General features: G+C 42.9%; 1 protein-coding gene across 3 annotated transcripts in view; it reads left to right on the top strand.

Moving 5' to 3' along the window:
• PAG1 (phosphoprotein membrane anchor with glycosphingolipid microdomains 1) overlaps window positions 1-20,215 on the top strand; it is a 108,294-nt gene that overhangs the window by 7,441 nt on the left and 80,638 nt on the right. For all 3 annotated transcript variants that reach the window (XM_075494858.1, XM_075494857.1, XM_075494859.1), the window contains exon 2: window positions 19,180-19,239. The gene's annotated coding sequence lies outside the window, so the exon portion shown is untranslated. The remainder of the gene's footprint in view (window positions 1-19,179; window positions 19,240-20,215) is intronic.

The following is a 20,215-nucleotide window of genomic DNA, read 5'->3' as shown; positions in this document are numbered from 1 at the left end:
CAAGCAAGATAATTTCAACGTGGAAGAGGTACACAGAGAAAGATGACCTGAAGTCCTCTTCTAGGGATTGTGCCATGGTGGGAGGGAGTTAATGTAGAGGTCAGATGTGCAATGGGAGCAGGAGTTAGGAAGAGCGGTGGAAGAGGGGTGCAGATTTGGGAGCAAGGGGTGCAGAGGAGCACTGATGCCTACACCACGCTCTTGTACCTGCTGTCACCCAGGCACGTTGGTTTAAGAGACTGGAGTGTAAGGGAGATGCAGGAAAAAATTGCTACTGATGGTACTGAGGGTTGCATCCTAGCAAATTGCATTGCCTGCAGAAGTTTCTTCCTTTACTAAATAACAGCTGCTTTTCCTTCTAATAGAGCACATGGACCAATGTTCAGACTCTTAGAGCCTGCAAACTATAAAACCCACAGTTTCATACTTACTTTAGTAAGGAATATTCATCAAGCACATTCCGAAATATAATTTCACTTTCTTTTGAAATGCTGTCGTAGAGCTTAATTTAAAAGTAGCTCTGATCCAGAACCTAGTTGTGGACAAAACCATCGTCCCCATGACTTCTGCTGCAGTTTTTGGTGGGTACTTTTCCAGGGATGGAAACTAACACATCACAAAAAACTATTCAGAGTAAAAATTACACTTTTTACAATGATTCGGTAAATGTAAATGTATTGTTTTGATCTGTTATAATAGGCGAGGTTGTGTCATTTAGTTTGGCAATTACAGAGATTAAATTAATTTCATTTTCCTTTACTCTTGTTAAATGCAACATAATTGAGCACACATCACAGAAGGTTGGGGCTCTCTTGTTCCATCATTTATTAATCTAACACATTAGATGAGAGGCTTTATAAATTTGCTTGCCTAGGGAAAAAGAAGAAGAAAATAAAGAAAGGCCAAACTAGATATGTGTATTCTGTCTCACGCTTTGAGGTACTGTCAAATGTTGCCTCATTTTTAGTACTTTTTGTAAGAAAGGCCACTACTTTTCCCCCAGAATGGTGAATTGTGTCCTGATGCTTAAACAGTCTGAATAAGCCCATATTTGGATAGGCAAGGGCGCTCGTGCAGTTCCTCGCCCTCATGCTATATAGGGATATAACGTTGTAATCGGGTAGGGAAAATAAACTACAACTGGGCACGCCGTAAAAAGGTATGTTTTGGCGCTATCTTGGCCATCTTAATTGGCTGTCCTGGTTCCAGGAGGAAGCCGTTTGTGACGTGTGCCTTCCTCTAATTTAACCGTTTCAGAAAATGGTGTTGGCCTGATACAGGCAGCAGGGCAATAACAGCTCAGTGGTGGCAGAAGTGCTCTTCTTTCTTACCTTTATGTAGCTGGAGGGGATTTGAAAATTGGATATTTCTCTCCGTCTCTGCAGCTCCAAGTAGCCCCGACACTGCCAGCCGTGGATTAGTGAAATAAATCCCTCACGTTCGTAGTAAAGTGGAAAATATAAAGACCATTTTCTGCCTTTTTTTTCTTCCTTTTTAATGTGTCATTTGCTAGCTGGCATAGTGACCTCCATTTCGTGACTCTTGTGATATGACTTGTCACAGGGCTTTTCTGTGTGGATTAATTCATCACTCAAGGAATAGTAGCATGTGACATTATGCACAGGGACCCGAGGTAAACAGTTACCTATATACCACCTATAATGAATCTCTACTTCAAATATTATCTGTTAATGCAGTTTGGGGTTTTTTTACATGATTTGCTTTCCTTTTTGTTTTATCTCTTTTCTTAACTATGTCCTTGGTAGTCAAATGGGATGCATACATATAGTCACCTTCTAGCGTTGCCAGTGTAGCCAAATTTGGGAAACAATATTCCTGGCAATTTAGTACATGAAATCTGCCAATGCATTGGGAAATGGTTTTATGCTAGTTATGTAGAGGTATGGTACAACAGTTCAGTTTTCCAGGGTATCTTGGTGGACAGTCTGTCAAATCTTTTAAATTGTTGTTCCGGTCAATTATATTGACTGAAGTGAAAGCAAGAATTAATCTTTTTTTTTTTTCCCATTCTTAACATGAAGATTTAATTTCATACCCTTGATTTACGTTTCAGTATCAATTGTGTATTTTAATTTGTGTGAGTGAACCCTGAAGCCCTTACTCGGTTGTGACTCCATCTTTAATTTTGCCTAAGTCCATCTCATTTGAGGAAAGCACAGACACCAGGGATTGATTAGCTTTAACAGTTGGGTAAATGGTAGGGAAAGAAGTGATGTCTGGGTCTGGTTATGGAATTACATTATGCTGTGGGGTCTGACCACTTATGGTGGAATTGATGGATGCTGGTTTCCAGGTGATTTCTCTTATCCTCCTCCTCAACAGGTTTGGTTAAAAACAGCCCTAGAGAAGTACTGGCTGGAGAAAGCAAACTAGCCCAGAAGCAGAGGACTGATTTCCCCCCAAAATGGGAGGTCATTATTATTAGGAAATTAGCTAAATTATTTACTTGGCAAAGCCAATTTACTTGGATAGCCAATAACTCAGCTTTTACGCGTTTCCTACTTATTCAGTGCTCAGGCGTAGCGTGCCCAGATCGCACGGTGCAGTTGGTTCCCGACAGGCACATCAACACCTGTAGCTGGCCTGGGAGGAGAAGCCCGGTCTGTGAAACAAGTGATGGGACCCCCAAACTCCCATGGGGGTGGCCTTGACAGACCTGCCTGGCCGTGTCCTGGTTTCCAGCACCTGCAGAGATGTTGGCAGGGTAGGGCAGGTGCCAGACCATGGGGCAGCGGGAGTCTTCTCTGAGAGGTTTTCTGGAGGCAGGCAACCTGGGGGTTTCATCCCCAGCTGTGGACCATGGAGCCTGGAAGTGCTGGAGTCATCTGGCACCACGGGACATGGCTCTGTGCAGAAGCGAGGTGGCCCAAGGAGCTGGTTGTAGCTACTGCAGGACGCCACAGCCCTGGAGGTTTGGATCTCATGGTTGGCAGTCTGGAACCTGGAAACCCTTGGTTGATTTTTGTCACTTCTTTGCTTCTCACAGCTGTGGGAATTACTGAAATATTAGTTCTTGGACAATGGTAAAATTAGCACGAGTTGTCAGTTTTAATCAGCAGTAAACAATGTTTTACTCAGGAAATGCAGTAACCAAGAAAACTTGTTTTCACTTGGTTTTCCGAACTAGGCAGAAATTATATGTTGCAGTGCTGTCATTCCCTGGGAAGGAGAATTTCCAAGACTTTGCAGTTTCTGTGTTCCACGCGGCACGATGTGTGCCCTGCTCCACAGAGCAGTACTACTTTCTATATTAAGTATTAGCCTGTATACTTAATTACACTGGTGCTTAAAAAAAGCAACAGCTTTAAACAGAAAAGGCTTCCTTTTACTGGAGTCTAGAGGAATAAAGAAAAAAAAAAACCCAGGAATTTCTGTGCTTAAGCTATCTGTCAGTAGATAGTAGTGGGTTTTCTGAGGTGTAACTCTGAAATGTTAGTGTTCATTTAATAAAAATCATGCTCCCTGGAGTTCATCGGCAGCTGGCACTTAGAAAGATTGAATTCGGAAAAAATAGGTGTGAAGATTAGTGTAGGTAAATGACCAGAGCTGAGAGATTTATGCCTTTTAAACAACTAGCTACCTGGTTTTATTAACACTCCAGTATCTGTGATGTGTGTCGGTATCTGCCTGATTTTATGCAGATTGGAGCAAGCTCTTGCAAAAAAAATTAGTGCTATTAAGGCAGTCGTATGCTAAAAAGCGAGGTTTCGGTGGCAGGGAGAAGTGCACTGCTGCTTTCTTTTCCTGCAACTGGTGTTTCAGTTTGGCAGCGGAGGGGTGTTGTGGCTGAAGGCATGTGCTGCAAACGTAACACTTGCCTTCTTCTCACTCTCCTGCATGATCCTCTAGTGGATTTTTGTCCCTCAGCCCTGGCAGTTCGATACAGGAAAGGGTTAACTTCCAAAAGCATGGTCTGGCAATTCGGTGTGTACCAACTTTAAATTAGGGGATGCTGATACAGTGCAGGTCGTAAAGCGGAGCTTGCAGGAGGATCTAGCCAACATGGGATTGGGGTCGTTTCAATGCTGACAGAAGAGTCTGGCTCCTGGTGGGGCAGCTGTACCTGTGGCAGCCCCAGCTGATCAGCCCTGTGTCCTGGGGATGCCACCTTTGGCCCTGCTATGGAGAGCAGCTAGGAGTTATCCCACATCCAAAATTTGAACATGTGAGTGGGAGAGACTGGGAACAAGGAGAAGTGCAAAGTCCTTCCCCTGGGGAAGAACAACCCCAGGCACCAGTATGTGCTGGGGCTGACTGGCTGGAAAGCAGCTTGGCAGAAAAGGCACGGGGGTCCTGGTGGACACCGAATTGAACGTGAGCCAGCAGTGTGCCCTTCTGACAAAGATGGTGAGTGGTGTCCAGGGCTGCGTTAGACAAAGTAGGATTCTGTGACAGCACCAACTACACTCTTAAGTGGCTGTGCTGGATGGGTGGTAGGACCACCTCTGTGCCACCTTCTGTGCAGACGGACTTTTTTTTAAGAGAGCCTGTTCTAAAATAACTGTTCTCTAGTTTGTTCTTTAAAAACTTGAAAAAGATTTTCCATTCTCCCTGAAAAAAGGATATCAGCATATTCTTGGTACCTTACATCTGCATCCTCAGTTCACTCCCAGTTTTTCACCTTCAGTTTTTAAAACAGAATGTCTCTTATATGCTCCCTGGATTGTTCAGCAGGGACGCAATATCTGTCATTGTCTCCTGTTCCTGCAGGATGTGTGCAAAAGAGCAGTTATTTCATCTCTGTTCTGACCGTGTATGTGAAAAATAAGGAAAAATTTTATTCTTTGCAGCAACCTGAGCCTGTAAATGTTGGAGAAATAGTGCTTATTGTGCAAGCCTCTTGTGTTGCTATTTCTAAATATTTCCTTTCCATTAAAGCCCAGTTCTTACTAGCTCCATTTCCCAGCCATTTGTAGCTAGCATCGTGTCCCGTGTGCATCCATAGAAGAGCAGACGAGGTGCTGAGCTTAGCTGTCGTACTAATAGGCCTTAAGCAGTATCACCTCCAAGACTCAAGGCAGGAGACTTTTATCAACACAAGCCTACAGAGAGGGCTTTTGTTGTAAACCACATCAGTACGGTGTGCCACTGCATGTTTCCTCCTCCTGGCGAGTTAACAGCTGCCTGGAAACCAACCCCACCAAATGTGCCGCTTTTTATGCACGTGGGAGCGGTGGAGCTCTTATCGGTGACCTTAGCCTTCTTGTTTTGGCTTGCAAGCTAATTTTGTATTAATTACAGGCATAGCTTTAATCTTTGTCAATCGGGCAGCCACAGTAGAGTTATCCTTTGATTATTGATGTCTGATTTGGTTTTATCCCCTGACTCTGCTTGCAAAATAAAGACTGAAGCATTTTTCATATAAATTTATTTCCTAATCATGATTTCTAAAATTCACAAGGAGCCTGATCTTAGGTATCGCTCTAAGTGAGATATCACTTAGGTGCTGCCTTCTCAGTGTAAATACTATTGCTCTAATGTGATCCTTGGAGACCGTAGAAGGCTTTCCAGGTCAGGGAAAAAGTTTTTTGAGGTGAAAGAGGAGCAGTCTTAGCATAAGTTGTTTGATTTTCCCAAAGGAGAAGGAAAGATGCCATTTTAGGAGAGGACGAAATCCACTCCCCAAATTAAAGGTATACACGAGAGCTTAGGTACTGTTTAAGTTTTGAATATAGTTGCAATATTGGAAACTTCAAAAGAGAAACAGCTGCATGTGTGAAACGAGTGGCGAAGACCTTAGTGAGCTGCAAAAGAGGTGAAAACTTCTTCTTTTAAAATCTGACCTAGAGAAGTGGATGTAGACTTAGGTGGGAACAAGTTTAACCAAGAGAGAGACAGATATTCCTTCCTATAGAAAAGAGATTTTGTTCTTTGGATTTGGTACCTGAAGTCTCTGGTGTGGGAAAAAAAAGTGCTTGGGAGGATTGGAGTTCATATGGCATTTTAATTAATTTTAGAATATTTAGGAAGGTTCGGAAACAAACCTCATTATTAATGAAAAGGTTGCAAAGATTGACAGGCCAAAGTGTACATGAACAATAGCTGTTGAGAAGATTTCCATGATAACTGAAAATGTGGATTTCTTATCACTTTGGAAGTTGCATGTTCATACCCTGTTGTGGCTTGAAAGGGATTATATGCGCAAACCCCTGGTGCAGGGAGGTGACTGCATGTATAGAGTGACACTTGGTGCTATGTTTGCTCTTTATTATACAAGAGGTATGTTTATTTTTAGTTTTCCTTATGTAAAAAATGCAACACTCCTAAAACTGAGAAGACATATTCTGGTATTTCCATCTTTTTATTGCAGCTAATGCTGCAATAAGACACTGATGCTAATATCTGTAGCTAATAAGAAAATAAATCAGATTTTTTTGTGGTTGTAGATTTTATTTGTCTTATACCGCACGTGGCACGAGCAGTGAACTCAAGAATTACAGTCCTGTTGCATTTAGGCAAACTTACCATTTGTAATACAAAGAAAATACACACCAAGACTTCAAAGAGCTTCAGAAAATGTCTGAATTACAGTGTGTACATGTCTTAACTTTTACGGCTTTTTAGGCACTGAGGTACCTTTCCCACACCCAAATAACAGCAGACCAGTTGAAAACAGCAGAAAGTCAGGAAGGAGAAAATTAATATCCTCAGACTTGGCATGGGAGGCTGCTTAAACACACTGTAAAAGTCACTAAGGCATCTGTATCTGTATATAACCAAGCAGAAACAGTGGTCCGCTGAAAGCACAAATGTTAGGAGTTATTCAGACTACAAAGATATCCTTGAGCATATGGGTATCTGCCCGTAATGATTCCAACAAAAAACCCAGCCAGACTGTGTTGAATCAAATGCAAACTGAGCATGAAGATCTGAAAAGGACTTTGAAGAGCAAAGAGTCTGCAACATAAAAGTAAATGATGAACTGTGTATAAACGTGAACTATATATAGAGAGATACCTGTAAGAGCACTGGTGGGCATGCAGGATCACCAGGCAGGACATCAGAAAAATGAGAAGCTAGTTGAATTGGTCCTTGCAGGGCAATTTGAGCAGGTACTGCATTGGGTAACTGTGCCGGTTTTGGCTGGGATAGAGTTAATTTTCTTCATAGTAGCTAGTATGGGGCTATGTTTTGGATTTGTGCTGGAAACAGTGTTGATAACACAGGGATGTTTTGTTACTGGTGACCAGTGCTCACACAGAGTCAAGGCCTTTTCTGCTTCTCACCCCACCCCACCAGCGAGTAGGCTGGGGGTGCACAAGGAGTTGGGAGGGGACACAGCTGGGACAGCTGACCCCAACTGGCCAAAGGGCTATGCCATACCGTATGACGTCATGCTCAGCTTATAAAGCTGGGGGAATAAGAAGGAAGGGGGGACGTTTGGAGTGATGGGGGATGTTTGGAGTGGTGGCGTTTGTCTTCCCAAGTAACCATTACGCGTGATGGAGCCCTGCTTTCCTGGAGATGGCTGAACACCTGCCTGCCCATGGGAAGGAGTGAATGAATTCCTTGTTTTGCTTTGCTTGTGTGTGCGGCTTTTGCTTTACCTATGAAACTGTCTTTGTCTCAACCCATGAGTTTTCTCACTTTTACCCTTCTGATTCTCTCCCCCATCCCACCGTGGGGGAGTGAGCGAGTGGCCGTGTGGGGCTTAGTGGCCGGCTGGGGTTAAACCATGACAGTAACGAAGATGAGAAGGTATCAGACTGCTGAGGTATCACAACAGAAGTGCTGAAAGAAGCTGGAGAATTGAATACGGAGGTGTCACTGTGTGTTGTACAGAGCATAGCCAGCGCTCTGAAGAGGCAGCGCTGCTGACAGAAAACATACCACACTCATGGATGCCGCAGCTGTGATTTGTGAATCTGAGCACTGGATTTCACTTAAAAAACCCGGAAATTTTTGGCGGAAAGCAAGTGGTGATTTTGAACAGGCTGGCAGTGGCAGTCCTGGGACGGTGTGAGCTCCCAGGTGGACAGTTTCTTTCCTCAGCCCAGTCCCGCTCCCTCCTTTGAACTTTGGCTGCTTTGCTCCCAGGTGGGTGGGCACAGCAGTCCTGCTGCCTTCAGCTCCTGCCGTCCTGCCTGCAAGCCTGTAACTAACTCCACCATCTAAGTCTGTCCTCCCCCCAAACTAGCTCATTCTTGATAAGATATTCATCTTCAGCTTCCCTCTGATTTGTGAAAGTGGAGAAAAATAATGGGAAAAATGGGTGCTTGGCCTTTTGGATATTTCATGAGAAGGCTGTATTATTTATAAATAATTTATGACTTTGAAGCTACACGCTTTCTCCCCAGGTTATATGTCTTGTATAACTAAACTGTATGATTTACCTTAAATTGCCCATCTGCCATGCATTGTGACTCTCCGTACAGCACTGTTTCTCCTCTCCTGTATGGCCTTCACTCACGGATAAGAGATTTGCATAAAATGATTTCTTCATGTAAATGCAATCGGGCTGCGGCTCCAGCATCTTGTTATAACATATGTACCAATCCCCTTGAATTGGGCTAGCGCCTACCTCGGTAATTGAATCTATTTGTTTGTGGCTGTAGTTTTGGGAATTAGCAGGGAGCAGGATGCATGCACTGACGTGCTTTTACTGCAGTCTTTGTAGCCTTACCTTATCCTAAGGCTTCTTTGAAAAAAACAAGAGGTGAGGGTCGGGATGGGGGTCGGCAGTGCTGCAGCTCAGGCTGGGGCCGAGGCGAGAGCCAGGGGCTGAAGGGGGCTCCCCGGGGACACCCTGGTTATCCATGCTGGCCCGGAGACAGGCAGCTGGCCCCCACGGGGACAGCCCGCCCAGGGCCCACACAACCGGTGTAATTAAAATGGTGCGTAAGCCAGGGAGATAAGGAGCCCTGCCATTTCGGTCTGTGTCATTCAGGCCACAATGCAGGGCCTGCCGGGGGTCCATGAGATGCCAGCGTGTGTGAAGCCCCTGCCCGAGAACGGAGCAACCAAAGCACCTCACAGACCTTTCCTGCACCCCTCTGCTCCCTGAGGTCTTAGCCTTGCATTTACACAACGTGGAGGTTTTTTTTTTACCCCCAATCTCTGTTTTTGGCTGAACCTCTTCATTCATGGGCTCTCCTCCCTGGCTTCACTTTCAGTGCTCTGCTTGACTTCTCTTTCTATTCTTCCAGCTCCTTTTGTAGCCATCTTATCCCAGCTTCCCCGATCTTCCTGGCACCTCCTTGTCTCCCCTTTACCTGAAGCATGAATAAATGAGATAGAGACACAGGCCAGTCATCCCAATTACTTTGTATACATATGCATATGTATGCCCTAACCTGCTCCCTTGTCTCTCATCTTTCTGTCCTTTTCTACAGCAGTCTCTGGAGGATGGGATTATCTTTTGGTGTGTATTTAGTGCGTTGACACTGCCGCAGTATGAATAGCGTTGACTAATGGTATACATATTTTGAAAAACTAGAACTGTATTGTAGTGTTCATTTGGGCTAGTAAAGCCTAACAAATTACCATGTAGCCTAGCTTGTCATCACTGCCAATAAAATGTTTTCTTGCGTCTAGGTTGTCGTTGCGTAGTTTTATAGTTTGAAGTTGGAAGGAAAGATCAACTGTAGTCAGTACGGCCTCTAATAATTATTTAATGCTTTTTATACTAATGTTAATGTGCTCTGAATAATGGTTCATGGAAAGGATGTGCTAATTTAGGTAATGGTGATAGTATTTTGATCAGGTGTGTAGTAAATGCATAAGTTGGAGGGTATTTTTTTTGAAGGCTTCTCCATCTTTCTATAATTACCGGATAGATAATATGAACTTGCCAGATCCAACATGCTAATGATTGCCTTCCAGCTTTTAGAGAGACAAATTATACACTAGCAGTGTCTGAACAAGATTCTGCTTTGGTAGTGTAATAAAACATACAATACTGTGCTCTCTTGCCATTGCGTAAACATCCATGAATATGTCCCTCGTCTTTCAATACAGAAAATAATGAAGATGAAGCTAAATTTACTTTAGGAGTACTCAAATGGCTATTGATGGCTTGGGAATGCTGGGTTATCAATAGTAGATGAACTGCTTTGCTGTCTTCTGACACTTTGTAGAGGTGTCTCATGAATCATTTTCAGATAAAAGGTAAATGCTCTTACTGTCCAATTTTGCTCCTTTTAAATTGCTACATTTTTCAGCTTCGTCTGCAGATTTCCTGAAGCAAGCCCTCTGTGGCTGAGATGCAGGGTATTTTCTTAGCAAGATGCCTTTTTTGAACTGGCTCTGAACTGTGCTGCCTGATTAAAGGCAAGTCTGCTAAGATTGTAGCATGTGATGATCATCTGCTGTGCTCTCTGTTCCACAGGCAACTTAGTGCTGGTCTGTGCTGAGCCATTAGGAGGAAGGTAGAGAGCTGTGTTTGGCTAATATTCTTAAATATATCACGTACCCTTGGTGCCTTGCAGTTGGGTCTAGACTAATAGGGAAGACACCACTTTGGCTATTGTGCCACTAGCCATTTGATTAGTTGCATCTTCCTGTATCTCACTTTTAAAGGAATAATTTGCAGTCCATGAATCCCTTTGTGATTAAGAGAATTCTTTCCAGTATTTATTTTCTTCTAAAATGTGGTCAGTATGGGAGATTACTACAGAGGAACATGGAGACCCTTAGTCTTTCATACTTACTACCATTACATTGGGACTGTGTAGGCAAAGGAGCAGTCTGAGGTAGCAGGTCTGCCTTCAGATGAAGAAGAAAAAAAAAGCAGAAAGCAGTAGAAGCTGTAGCAACAATATTCCTGAATCTGCAGGAAATTGTCTAATCCCTAGTTAATATAAAACACTCCTAAAATTACCAGAGTTTTTGAAATTAGTTTCTTTGTTTCAGAAGTAAGCAGTGCAGCCCCAAGGCAAAGAGTGGCGTGAATTTACTGGCATATTGCTATGGAAGGGTCTCTGGAGCTTTGCGACAGTAACCTCACCTCTTTGGCTCAAGAGCTGTGAACCAGATCACACGTTGTTGGAGAGTACTCTGCAGGACATGGGGAAATTCTGGGAGAAAGCTTTTATAAGCTTATTGTGTTCAATTTATTCTGAAAATACATAAATTAGATACTGCTGTTAATAGTGTGTGTTTTATACTGGTCAGTGTTCAGAGTAAGAGGTGGGGCTCAAGTTCTCCCACACTTGTTTCAAGATGTATATAGTGAACTCTTGCCGAATACCTCGTATCATCAGTTTCAGTATCTGTAACAGTTGGGCTTCTGTAGCTACGGTGAGGATGGAAAATATGTTGCCTGAGGTTTTAAAGGTGGTTTGGGCTCAGAACCCTCAGTTCATGGGTAGGTGGAACACCAGGAAATTGGCTTTTATGTTTTTGGCTGACTAGAAGACTCCTGCTTATTTTCTTGCCTTTCCTACCTGCCCACCACTCCAGATCTTCATTTGAACTTGCTCTAGCCGATTATATGAAATTAGACTTTATTGGAATGACTGTATCAGGCAGCAGTGAAGTCTCCCACACGCACTTTTTTCCAGTAGCTGAGAGGTTGCTGTTGACATCTAAGTGTATTGCTGAGTTACTTTAAAAACTACTTCCGTACTGGGTCATGGGGAAGGTTTTCAGCGCAGTATTTTACCCTGATGCATCTATAACTCTAGCAGCAGCCATCAGCAGCACCACTTCTGCAGCTTTTTCAATAAAGAAATAAATCTTACAGTCATTTTTCCTGGGCTCTGCACACCAGTTCCATGCATTAAAATGCACAAAGAGAATACAGCATAAGGGGGGTGGCTGTGTACCTACCAGTTACCATGGAAATAATTAAGGGCACACTTACACTAGTGGACCCAGGAGCACTTGGATGTGGGTATACAGTGTGTGTGACCCATCGGGGTGAGACTGGGGCAGGTGTCCCCCCCTTCTTGTCTCTCTCCCTCCCTAGCAGCATGGTTTCTGCAGGAACAGCACCTGGGTGTGGGGTTCAAAGGGAGCCCCCCACACCCCTGCTTTGCTTGCCAGCCTCCAGAAACCTGGGGAGGGGTGTAGTGACAAGAACGCCTGAGTATTTCTGGCCGGTTTCGGACCTTTGTTTGCTTAGCTGGGTGTTTTTTCTCCTTCAGTCACAAGCACCAAAAAGATCTGGCCACCCATCTTGCTTGCCTCTCATGCAGTTTGCCAGCGTTGTCCCTGTCTTGTCCAGCAGAAGCTGAGGGTCATTTATTCCACCCCCGTGGTTGTACCTGGAGAGCACTAGCTGTGCTGGAGGCAGTGCAAGGATGGGAGGCATCAACACCCTGCAGAGCTGTAGCTGACTCCTCACAGCCTCCGGCAGGCGCTGGGTGGGAGAGATTATGGGGCAGGCCTGTCTGGTTTTCCACTGGGAGTATGTACTCTCTATCGCAGACCCTTCAGCTGTTGACGTGTCTAAGAAAGACAATTTGAACAAAATCCACAGCTCATGTAAATTGGTATGGTATGCTTAACAGGCACAGAATGTTATTGTTTCGTAGTTTGAAAGAACTATACTGTAATGTCAGTCCATTTTATCACTCTACTGTTTTGTGCTATTGGTGCCAGCAGAGCTGAGAAATGAGGTAACACAGAAGATACGTTCTAGCCTAGTTGTCCCCAAAGTGTATATTTTACTGTGGCTGCACAGTAAATACCTGTGCTCCTTCATGGACTTGGCTCAGGGGGGGAATATGCTTTAGTGGTTCTTCTGCATAGTTCTGCCAAAAGATGGTCTCTTCTGACCTTCTTTTGACTAGAGCTGTTTCTTTCTTCTCCTATGTTGTTTGTCTTTTCCTAAGCCTTATTCTTGCCTCTTTTCCTCACTTTTACAACCCTCCTAGGTGTATTTCCCTCCACAGCCACTCTTCCTGTCTTAGCAATCTGTCCATTTTCTCTTTTTGCCCAAATGGACTTATATTACTTTCCTGTCTTTCGTTTGACTCCTCGTTGTTGCCATCCTCCCATGCAACTCTCAGGTCTGTTACTGCAGCCTCAGCTCTGTGTCCTCCTGTCTCTGCCAAGCCAGTGCCGGTCTCCTTTGTACCAGCTGCATGTTGGGTGGGTCTCAGCCTACCCTGTTCTCATCCAAATAGTTCCTGATCTCACTCTCCTTTTTCACCCATTTTTTTCTCCTTAGCTTTTGCTTAGAGCTACTGACTGCCTCCCCTCCTTCCTCGCTACTCTCTCGCCCTCCTTCATCCTGCTTTTCTTTCTGACTCCTCAGCCAAGTTTCCTTGCCTATGCTCATCCATCATCTTCCCCACGTATCTCTCAGTCCAAATTTTCCCCTCTTTTCCATTCTTTTCTCCTGTTTCCTTACTCTTGTTCCTGTTTTCACAGGATTACGCCTTTCCCATTTCAGAAGGCAGTAAAAAGCATCTCTCAGATGTAAAGCTTTTTCCTAGGTCATGTCAAGTCCCTGCTTCAAAGAGTAGAGATACTAGAGCTTCTCAAAGAAAAAGGATCCCAACACCTTTTAACTTGGGCAGTGAAAAGTACTTTTCTTTGGCTTTATTTTCAGCAACTTGTGCATCGTTTTAATGGAGATACCCAAAATGACATTTAGCAAGAGGCTGCATTTTTTAACAATTGAAACTGGCTCTGGAAAGGGGGATGTGCCAGACAGCTGTAATAAGCAGCGCTGCTGCCAGCCTCACCTCTGGTACTTATCATCGGGAAATGCCATTACAGTATTTCAAGTCTTTTTTTCTCCACATGTTGGCAAATATGTAGTCTTGGGAAGATTGAATATGATTCTGCAAATTTTACAAGGCTCCCAGCACAGTCCGTTGTCCAAGGAGAAGGAGATGCGTGAGCACTGAACTACTGCCTGCCTTGGTGCCTTGTAAGAGTCAGTTGGGGAGTGAGAGCCCACTTTGGAGTTGGACATTGTTTGGGAGTCCCTTGACAGTAGGACTGCACGTGTGTGTGTATATAAATATACATATATATATTTATTTTTTATTTTTTTATATATATATATCCTAATCATCCTTGCTCCTAGACTAGTTCTATACGTAAATCAAAAAAAATAGAAGACACCTCACAAATTACAGGAGCCTGTACCACCGTAGCCTTCCCATTTTATAGAAGGGTCAGACTGGGATGTTGATATCCAGAAGGGGGTTGGTGATACTGCAGAAAATTCACAACTGTTGAAATAGATTTTTGGATTTTTAATGGATAAACTCAGAGAGCAGTTTCGCCAACCTTCTATTGTACAAGGTCTGTCTGTCATGTTGTACTTTTTCCCAGATAGTAAAAGGAAGACATGATCCCCAGTGAGTTAATAAAAATAATTCTTTCATGCTGGGAGAAAAAGTGAAAGGAAAAATGAGCTGCATAAGATTTGCCTGTGACATTTAAAGTCTAAATCTGAGTTTGTCTGAGTAATTTATCTTTGGGTATTTGCAGGAGGGAGAGCAGGAGAATATGAATGAGTGCATCTCAGTTATGTCTGAGCTTTCTGATAGATGAAGAGAATTTTTGGTGACTCCATCTGGCTGAAAGGTCTATCTGTGTGATCTCTTCTCCAGCAGATGGAAGATAACACTAGGAGGAGTCCTTTGATTATCAAAGCATGGGAATTACTCCAGTGCAGTATTACCCTGAGACACCACTGTCTTTCAGAGTGACAGATGATGTTTCTGGGATGTTAGAGAGAGCTGATTTCCCCCTGCTGCACTGAACATGTGTATAGCAGATTTTCTTTGGCAATATTAAACCTACCCACCTTCTGTATCTGTTGCTGGTGAGGAATGAAATGAAAATAGAGAGTATCCATGTAGAGAACATAGCAAGTACAAAGGGACCAAAGGAAAAGGATGTGCTTATCAACTTCATTAATATTTCTTTTACAGTCTGCTTGGATTCTTGGAGTTTCTATGAACTACTTTTTGAAACATGTAAAAGATTATTAGTCTGACATGAATTGAAGTCTTTCCTGAATGTAGAGGTTCTTTCTCAAAGAGCGTAGCAATTTTTATTTCCCACTACTGTTGGCTTTGTGCTTGCACACGCATTTGCAGTATCCCATTGAGCAACCTCACACTTCTCTAAAGACTTCTCTTTGCAACATGCAGTGTTGCATGTGAACCTACCAGCGGTCCTGCAGCCAGACCTTCCCTTCATTTCTAGGAATAAGATTCAGCTTATTCTTGTGAGTACAACTAGTTAACTAATGGAGCCAACATCAGCCTTCTGTGAATTGCCTACCCCTTTGGCATGTTACGTGCGTGTAACCATCAGAAAGCAGCTATGCATGTCAGTCCTTGCTCAGAGTGAGAATGAGAAAGGACTGTGCAGCCATGGGAGTCGTGGTTCAGCAGGGTTTCCTCTGGTGCCTGGGGAAATGTGGGCTGGGGAAGACAGTCTCTGTCTACCCTTTTCTGCACTGGAGCATGTTCTGGTCCGTAGGAGGAGGGTCCACCTGCCACATGGCACTTTTGGGGGATTACTGTGTTTCCAACAGGTGAGACTGGAGCACTATGTTTATTCTTCAGCCTGTGCTTGTTACTCATCTGCTTTTCCCCACAGTTGCACATCACATAGAGTCACCTGAAATACAGGTGTTTTTGCCAGCTGTTTGCTGGTGAAAGAGCTGGAAGGCACGTCCTATGAGGAGCGGCAGAGGACTCTGGGTTTGTCTGGTTTGGAGAAAAGGGGGCTGAGGGGCGACCTCATTGCTCTCTACAGCTTCCTGCGGAGGGGAAGCGGAGAGGGAGGTGCTGATCTCTTCTCCCTGGGATCCAGTGATAGGGCACGTGGGAAAGGTTCAAAGCTGCACCAGGGGAGGTTTAGAGTGGACATTCAGAAGCATTTCTTTACCAAGAGGGTGGTCAAACACTGGAACAGGCTTCCTAGAGAGGTGGTCGATGCCCCAAGCCTGTCAGTGTTTAAGAGGCATTTGGACAATGCCCTTAATAACATGCCTTAACTTTTGGTCAGCTCTGAATTGGTCAGGCAGTTGGACTAGATGATCGTTGTAGGTCCCTTCCAACTGAACTATTCTATTCTAATATTTTACAGTCTGGACACTGGCTGTGCAGTGGAATTCACCTGTGCTAATGATACACAGCAGACCATGAGGTTAACAAAAGCTGTGCTTGTGAGACCACATTTGCCTCAGTCACCACTCCCCTTGCTCTGGAGGACGTTAGGAGAAAGTAATTTGAGGTAGCCCTTTCCTACATACAGCCTGCCTTTCCCGACTTATCAATGCTTATCATTGCAGATCAGGGTAGAGAGTTAGTGTCTGAGTCACACCTCCATCCAAATTCAAAAAGACGGGCAGAGGTCGTCTTTGTTGATAGGAAATACTCACATAGGGTGTCTCCCTGCCCATCCATATGGGTCGTTATGTATGAACTTGCCACTTTTACCACATAACTACTGTAGCCTCTTCTGTGACGTTACCTTATGTTTGTACAAGCAGTCAGTGCTTTGTTCCTCAGACACCTGGGGCACATGAGGAACAGTCAGGTTTTGGGGGTTTTCTGAAGTGAGATGAAGAAATACTTTCTGTGGAGCTTCCCTGCATAATTCACAGGTACATCTTGCTATCTGCCCAGTCGCTGTCTGTTTCATTTCACCTCTTGCTCAATCCTGGCTTTCAACATGAAATTCTTAATCATAGCTCATGTCATATCTTCAGGAAATGCCATTATAGTAATCTCACTGTTGGTCTTTTGCTGTCTTTTGGTGCTCACCAGCACTAAACAGTACAGAGGGGACACTGTAAACATCTGAGGTTCCAAATGTCAAACCTCAAGATCCTGTTACAAAGAATTTAGGACAGCAGCTGGGTTACTTTACAAGCTTGGATTAAAATGAACATGTTTACTGCTTCTTAAATACTTTCTTTTATTTTAATATTTTAAAACTTTTCCTGCCTTAAGTAACTTTTGTAAACTTACTTTTCTATTAATAGCCTAACATGGCTGTTTGTAATTGGCATGTGATTAACATTTAATGGAGTTTTGGTCTTGAATGTGATTCCTTTGGCACTTTTTCTGATTTTTTTTCTCTTTGCTATTCATGTTGGCCACCTGAGACACTTTCTGATATTTTTGGCATAGCATTCATTTTGATTTCATAGTTGATAGCATTATTATTTTATCAAATAACCTGATAAATTGTTGCAGCAAGCCTGCAGCAGTAGCCGAAGCACCGATGCTTTCTAATGGTGCACTTTACCTCTGCTCTATTATCACTGCCCATTTCATTATTTGCAAGTTGATTACAGCTGCGTTTCTCAGGGGCTATGAAATATTCAGCAGCCCGGACTAGCCTGGGGAGAATTGCAGTCTTTGCAGTTGAACACCTGCCCTCAAAGGCAAAGAGGAACCAAAAACTTGTTGTGTTCAAAACTGATGGGGTAATTCCTTCTCTGCTTTAGCTTTCCCACAACGCTGACTTAGAGGTGCCTGCTAATTAAAAATTGCCACTTTACTTATGCTTGTCATTGGATGGGGGGAAGAATAAGAATAAATATACAACTACTGCATTTCTGTCATACTTGCCTGGCTACAGCAAAGAAGGAAAGAAATGTTGGTATAATTGGTTGCCTGTGTGTCAGTGTGAGGCAGTTGGCATTCTGGGTGGAGTTGGGAAAAAAGCTTTCTGTTAAGGGCAAAAATTAACACTACCGGTTATGTTCTCACACTTTGTCTCTCTGGAGGACTAGCCAGCAATGATTGACTGAAATGTGCAATATTTTACGAAGTAGGAAACAGATAAGATTTTTATAAACAGGATACTTCATCATTAAAGTAAAGAAACAATTGCTTTGACCTTGACACTGAATGAGTAAGGCCAGCATTGTGATAATTGAGAATGTAGCTAAGCAACAGTTCTCCAGGAGCTTGCACTGCTTTATTTTTAGTAGACTACACCAGTAAGGGGGCGGGGGCTGAACAAGCAAAGCAACTGGTTAATGCTTACAAAAAAATAAATTATTTCTGTCTTTGTGCAAAAAGTTTGAGTTGTAATATGCACTCATATGGATTTTAATTTGGGTTTACATCAAAAGAAAGTAATTGAATCAGTATATCCTTCTGTGGTCTGAACAAGCAGATAGCTTGACAGTATCCCTGATTTCTTAAGCTGCTTTAGGGGCTTGAGTCTCTTCTGAAAATTAATGGTGTAAAAGAAATGGCATATTCCCTCAGAAATAGTCTATGTTATATCTATTTCTGCTTACTTTGGCAGTAATTAGATTTCCTAATCTTACTGGTTAGCACTGTACATCCCAATTTATTTGAAAAGTTGGACAGTAGTTTTAACTAAATTAATTTGGAAGGTCCTTTAAATAAGTCCTTTCAACCACTCGCTGTAGATATGCTCTAACTTTGGTTTAAACTAGTCTTACAATACTATAGCAAGCCTGTTCCCTACAAAGTCAATAGTGTAAGAAAGACCCTTTAAATCTGAAATAAACATCCAGGGAAAGGAAGGTGCTTTCTTCTAGATAACTTAATTTACAAACCAAGTTAGTTTAATTTTTCACTTAGGCAATGGAAAGAAAATTAGTCTGAGAAGTTCAACATTTTTATTATGTAGGCAATGCAGAACTGATTGCAACCACATGGCCACTCTGTTATCCCGTACCTAAAAGTATGTGTTGCAAGGCTGGTGCTAATGGAAGAGTTTGCAACCTCTTTACCTCTCTCTGTTCCTAGTAAATCTCTCATCACTGACTTGGATGCTCTTTCTTTAGATACCAAACCAATACAATTACTAAGTAACAATGAGTTTCTGCTCATAAAACCCAAGCAGTTGCAGAAATCTCTCTGAAGATACTGTCACTGCATGGGTATAAACTACCCTAACTTTACATATAGGAGCCTTTAATTCTGATTTGGTCTGTGAAATCCATATTATTGGCAACATTACATAGGTGAGAGAATAAAATGTCCTAATTCTCAGCCTAACTTCTTTATCAGATATTTGAAAGTCAGAAGATAGTAAACAGACAAAAATAATAAAAAGGAGTTTAAGAACTGTATTAGTTACTCTCAGGTATTTTGAATAGAGGGAAGGAACCTTTTTCTGAAGTATTTTTCTCTGGATATGATTTTAAATTTGAAGAAACAGGAGATAATGTATATTGTCTGTTATATTCTCATAGTGTGGCATAATTGAATTCAGAATTGTGAATCCTTCTTTCTTTTTGTTGCCTAGGAGGAAACATTTGTCAATACTGTATATCACTTGAACATCAAGCTCTACAGAGACTCTAAGGTAATTATTTATGCAACTGCTTTTTGTTTCCTGTGGTGGTCAGCTTGGCTTTAGGTTCAGTTTTGTGAAGACCCCTGTAGTTTATGAAGGTGCCAGTGCTAAGCAATTAAACTGGGTAGCAGCAACGTTACAAGGAGCTTTTACAGAAGCTGTTGCTTACAGCTTCATGATTCATGATGTGCTGTGTGAGACGCTAGTGTGTGTGTGTGTGTATAAAATAAAGACATGATACATTTTGAAAATGCAGTTGTTGTTTTCATGTCTTAAAAAGCAGCAGTACTGGTCCCAGCTGAAAGGTAAAATCAGCTGGATATGGGTTTGTATATGGTCATTCAGAAAGCCTTTCCTTACCCCTCAGCATCCCAGTCTTCTAGCTGGTTGTCTTCCTGGAGCTGTGCAAGAGGCACCACGTGCTCTGCAGCGCTGGCACAGGCTTTCCTGCCCCAGATGATGGGAGTTTCTGTCGGTGGATGTGTTTTGGTCAAGCAGAGTGATGACTGCCTCACTGGAAATTGCCGTCTCTGCTCACTTTGCCAAGTTCTTAAAAGCTGGTTCTGTTGTTGCAATTGCTGTAGATGCTGCAGATCTATAATAAGCATTTGCTTGTTTCAAAGCCTGTCTTGAAAGCATAGCAAATGAGGTCTCCATTGCTATGGATGGAAAATAAATAACAAAATAGACAGCTGGGGGTTCATATTTCATGTTCAAGTTACAAAGCTATCCCACTGCGGAGGGTACAGAGAGGAATACTGTGGTTAGGAAGTCAGTCTGGGCGTGCAGTCTGCAGGGCATATCTGGTACCTTTGCATGGAGACCAATGAGATCCAGTCTTCAGTATGTAGACTGGTGCTGCTTGCATTCATTAATTGGAGGTCTGATGAGATTTGAGCAACATCAAATTTATATTGGGTTGTCACTTAAATAATTAACATCTCCCAACACCTGGCAGATGGTGAATTTTCAAACACTGCAGTTA

Source organism: Mycteria americana, chromosome 2, assembly GCF_035582795.1.
Source record: "Mycteria americana isolate JAX WOST 10 ecotype Jacksonville Zoo and Gardens chromosome 2, USCA_MyAme_1.0, whole genome shotgun sequence".
Taxonomy (NCBI): domain Eukaryota; kingdom Metazoa; phylum Chordata; class Aves; order Ciconiiformes; family Ciconiidae; genus Mycteria; species Mycteria americana.
Note: the sequence above shows the minus strand (reverse complement) of the source record. Positions and strands in the feature narration are given on the sequence as shown.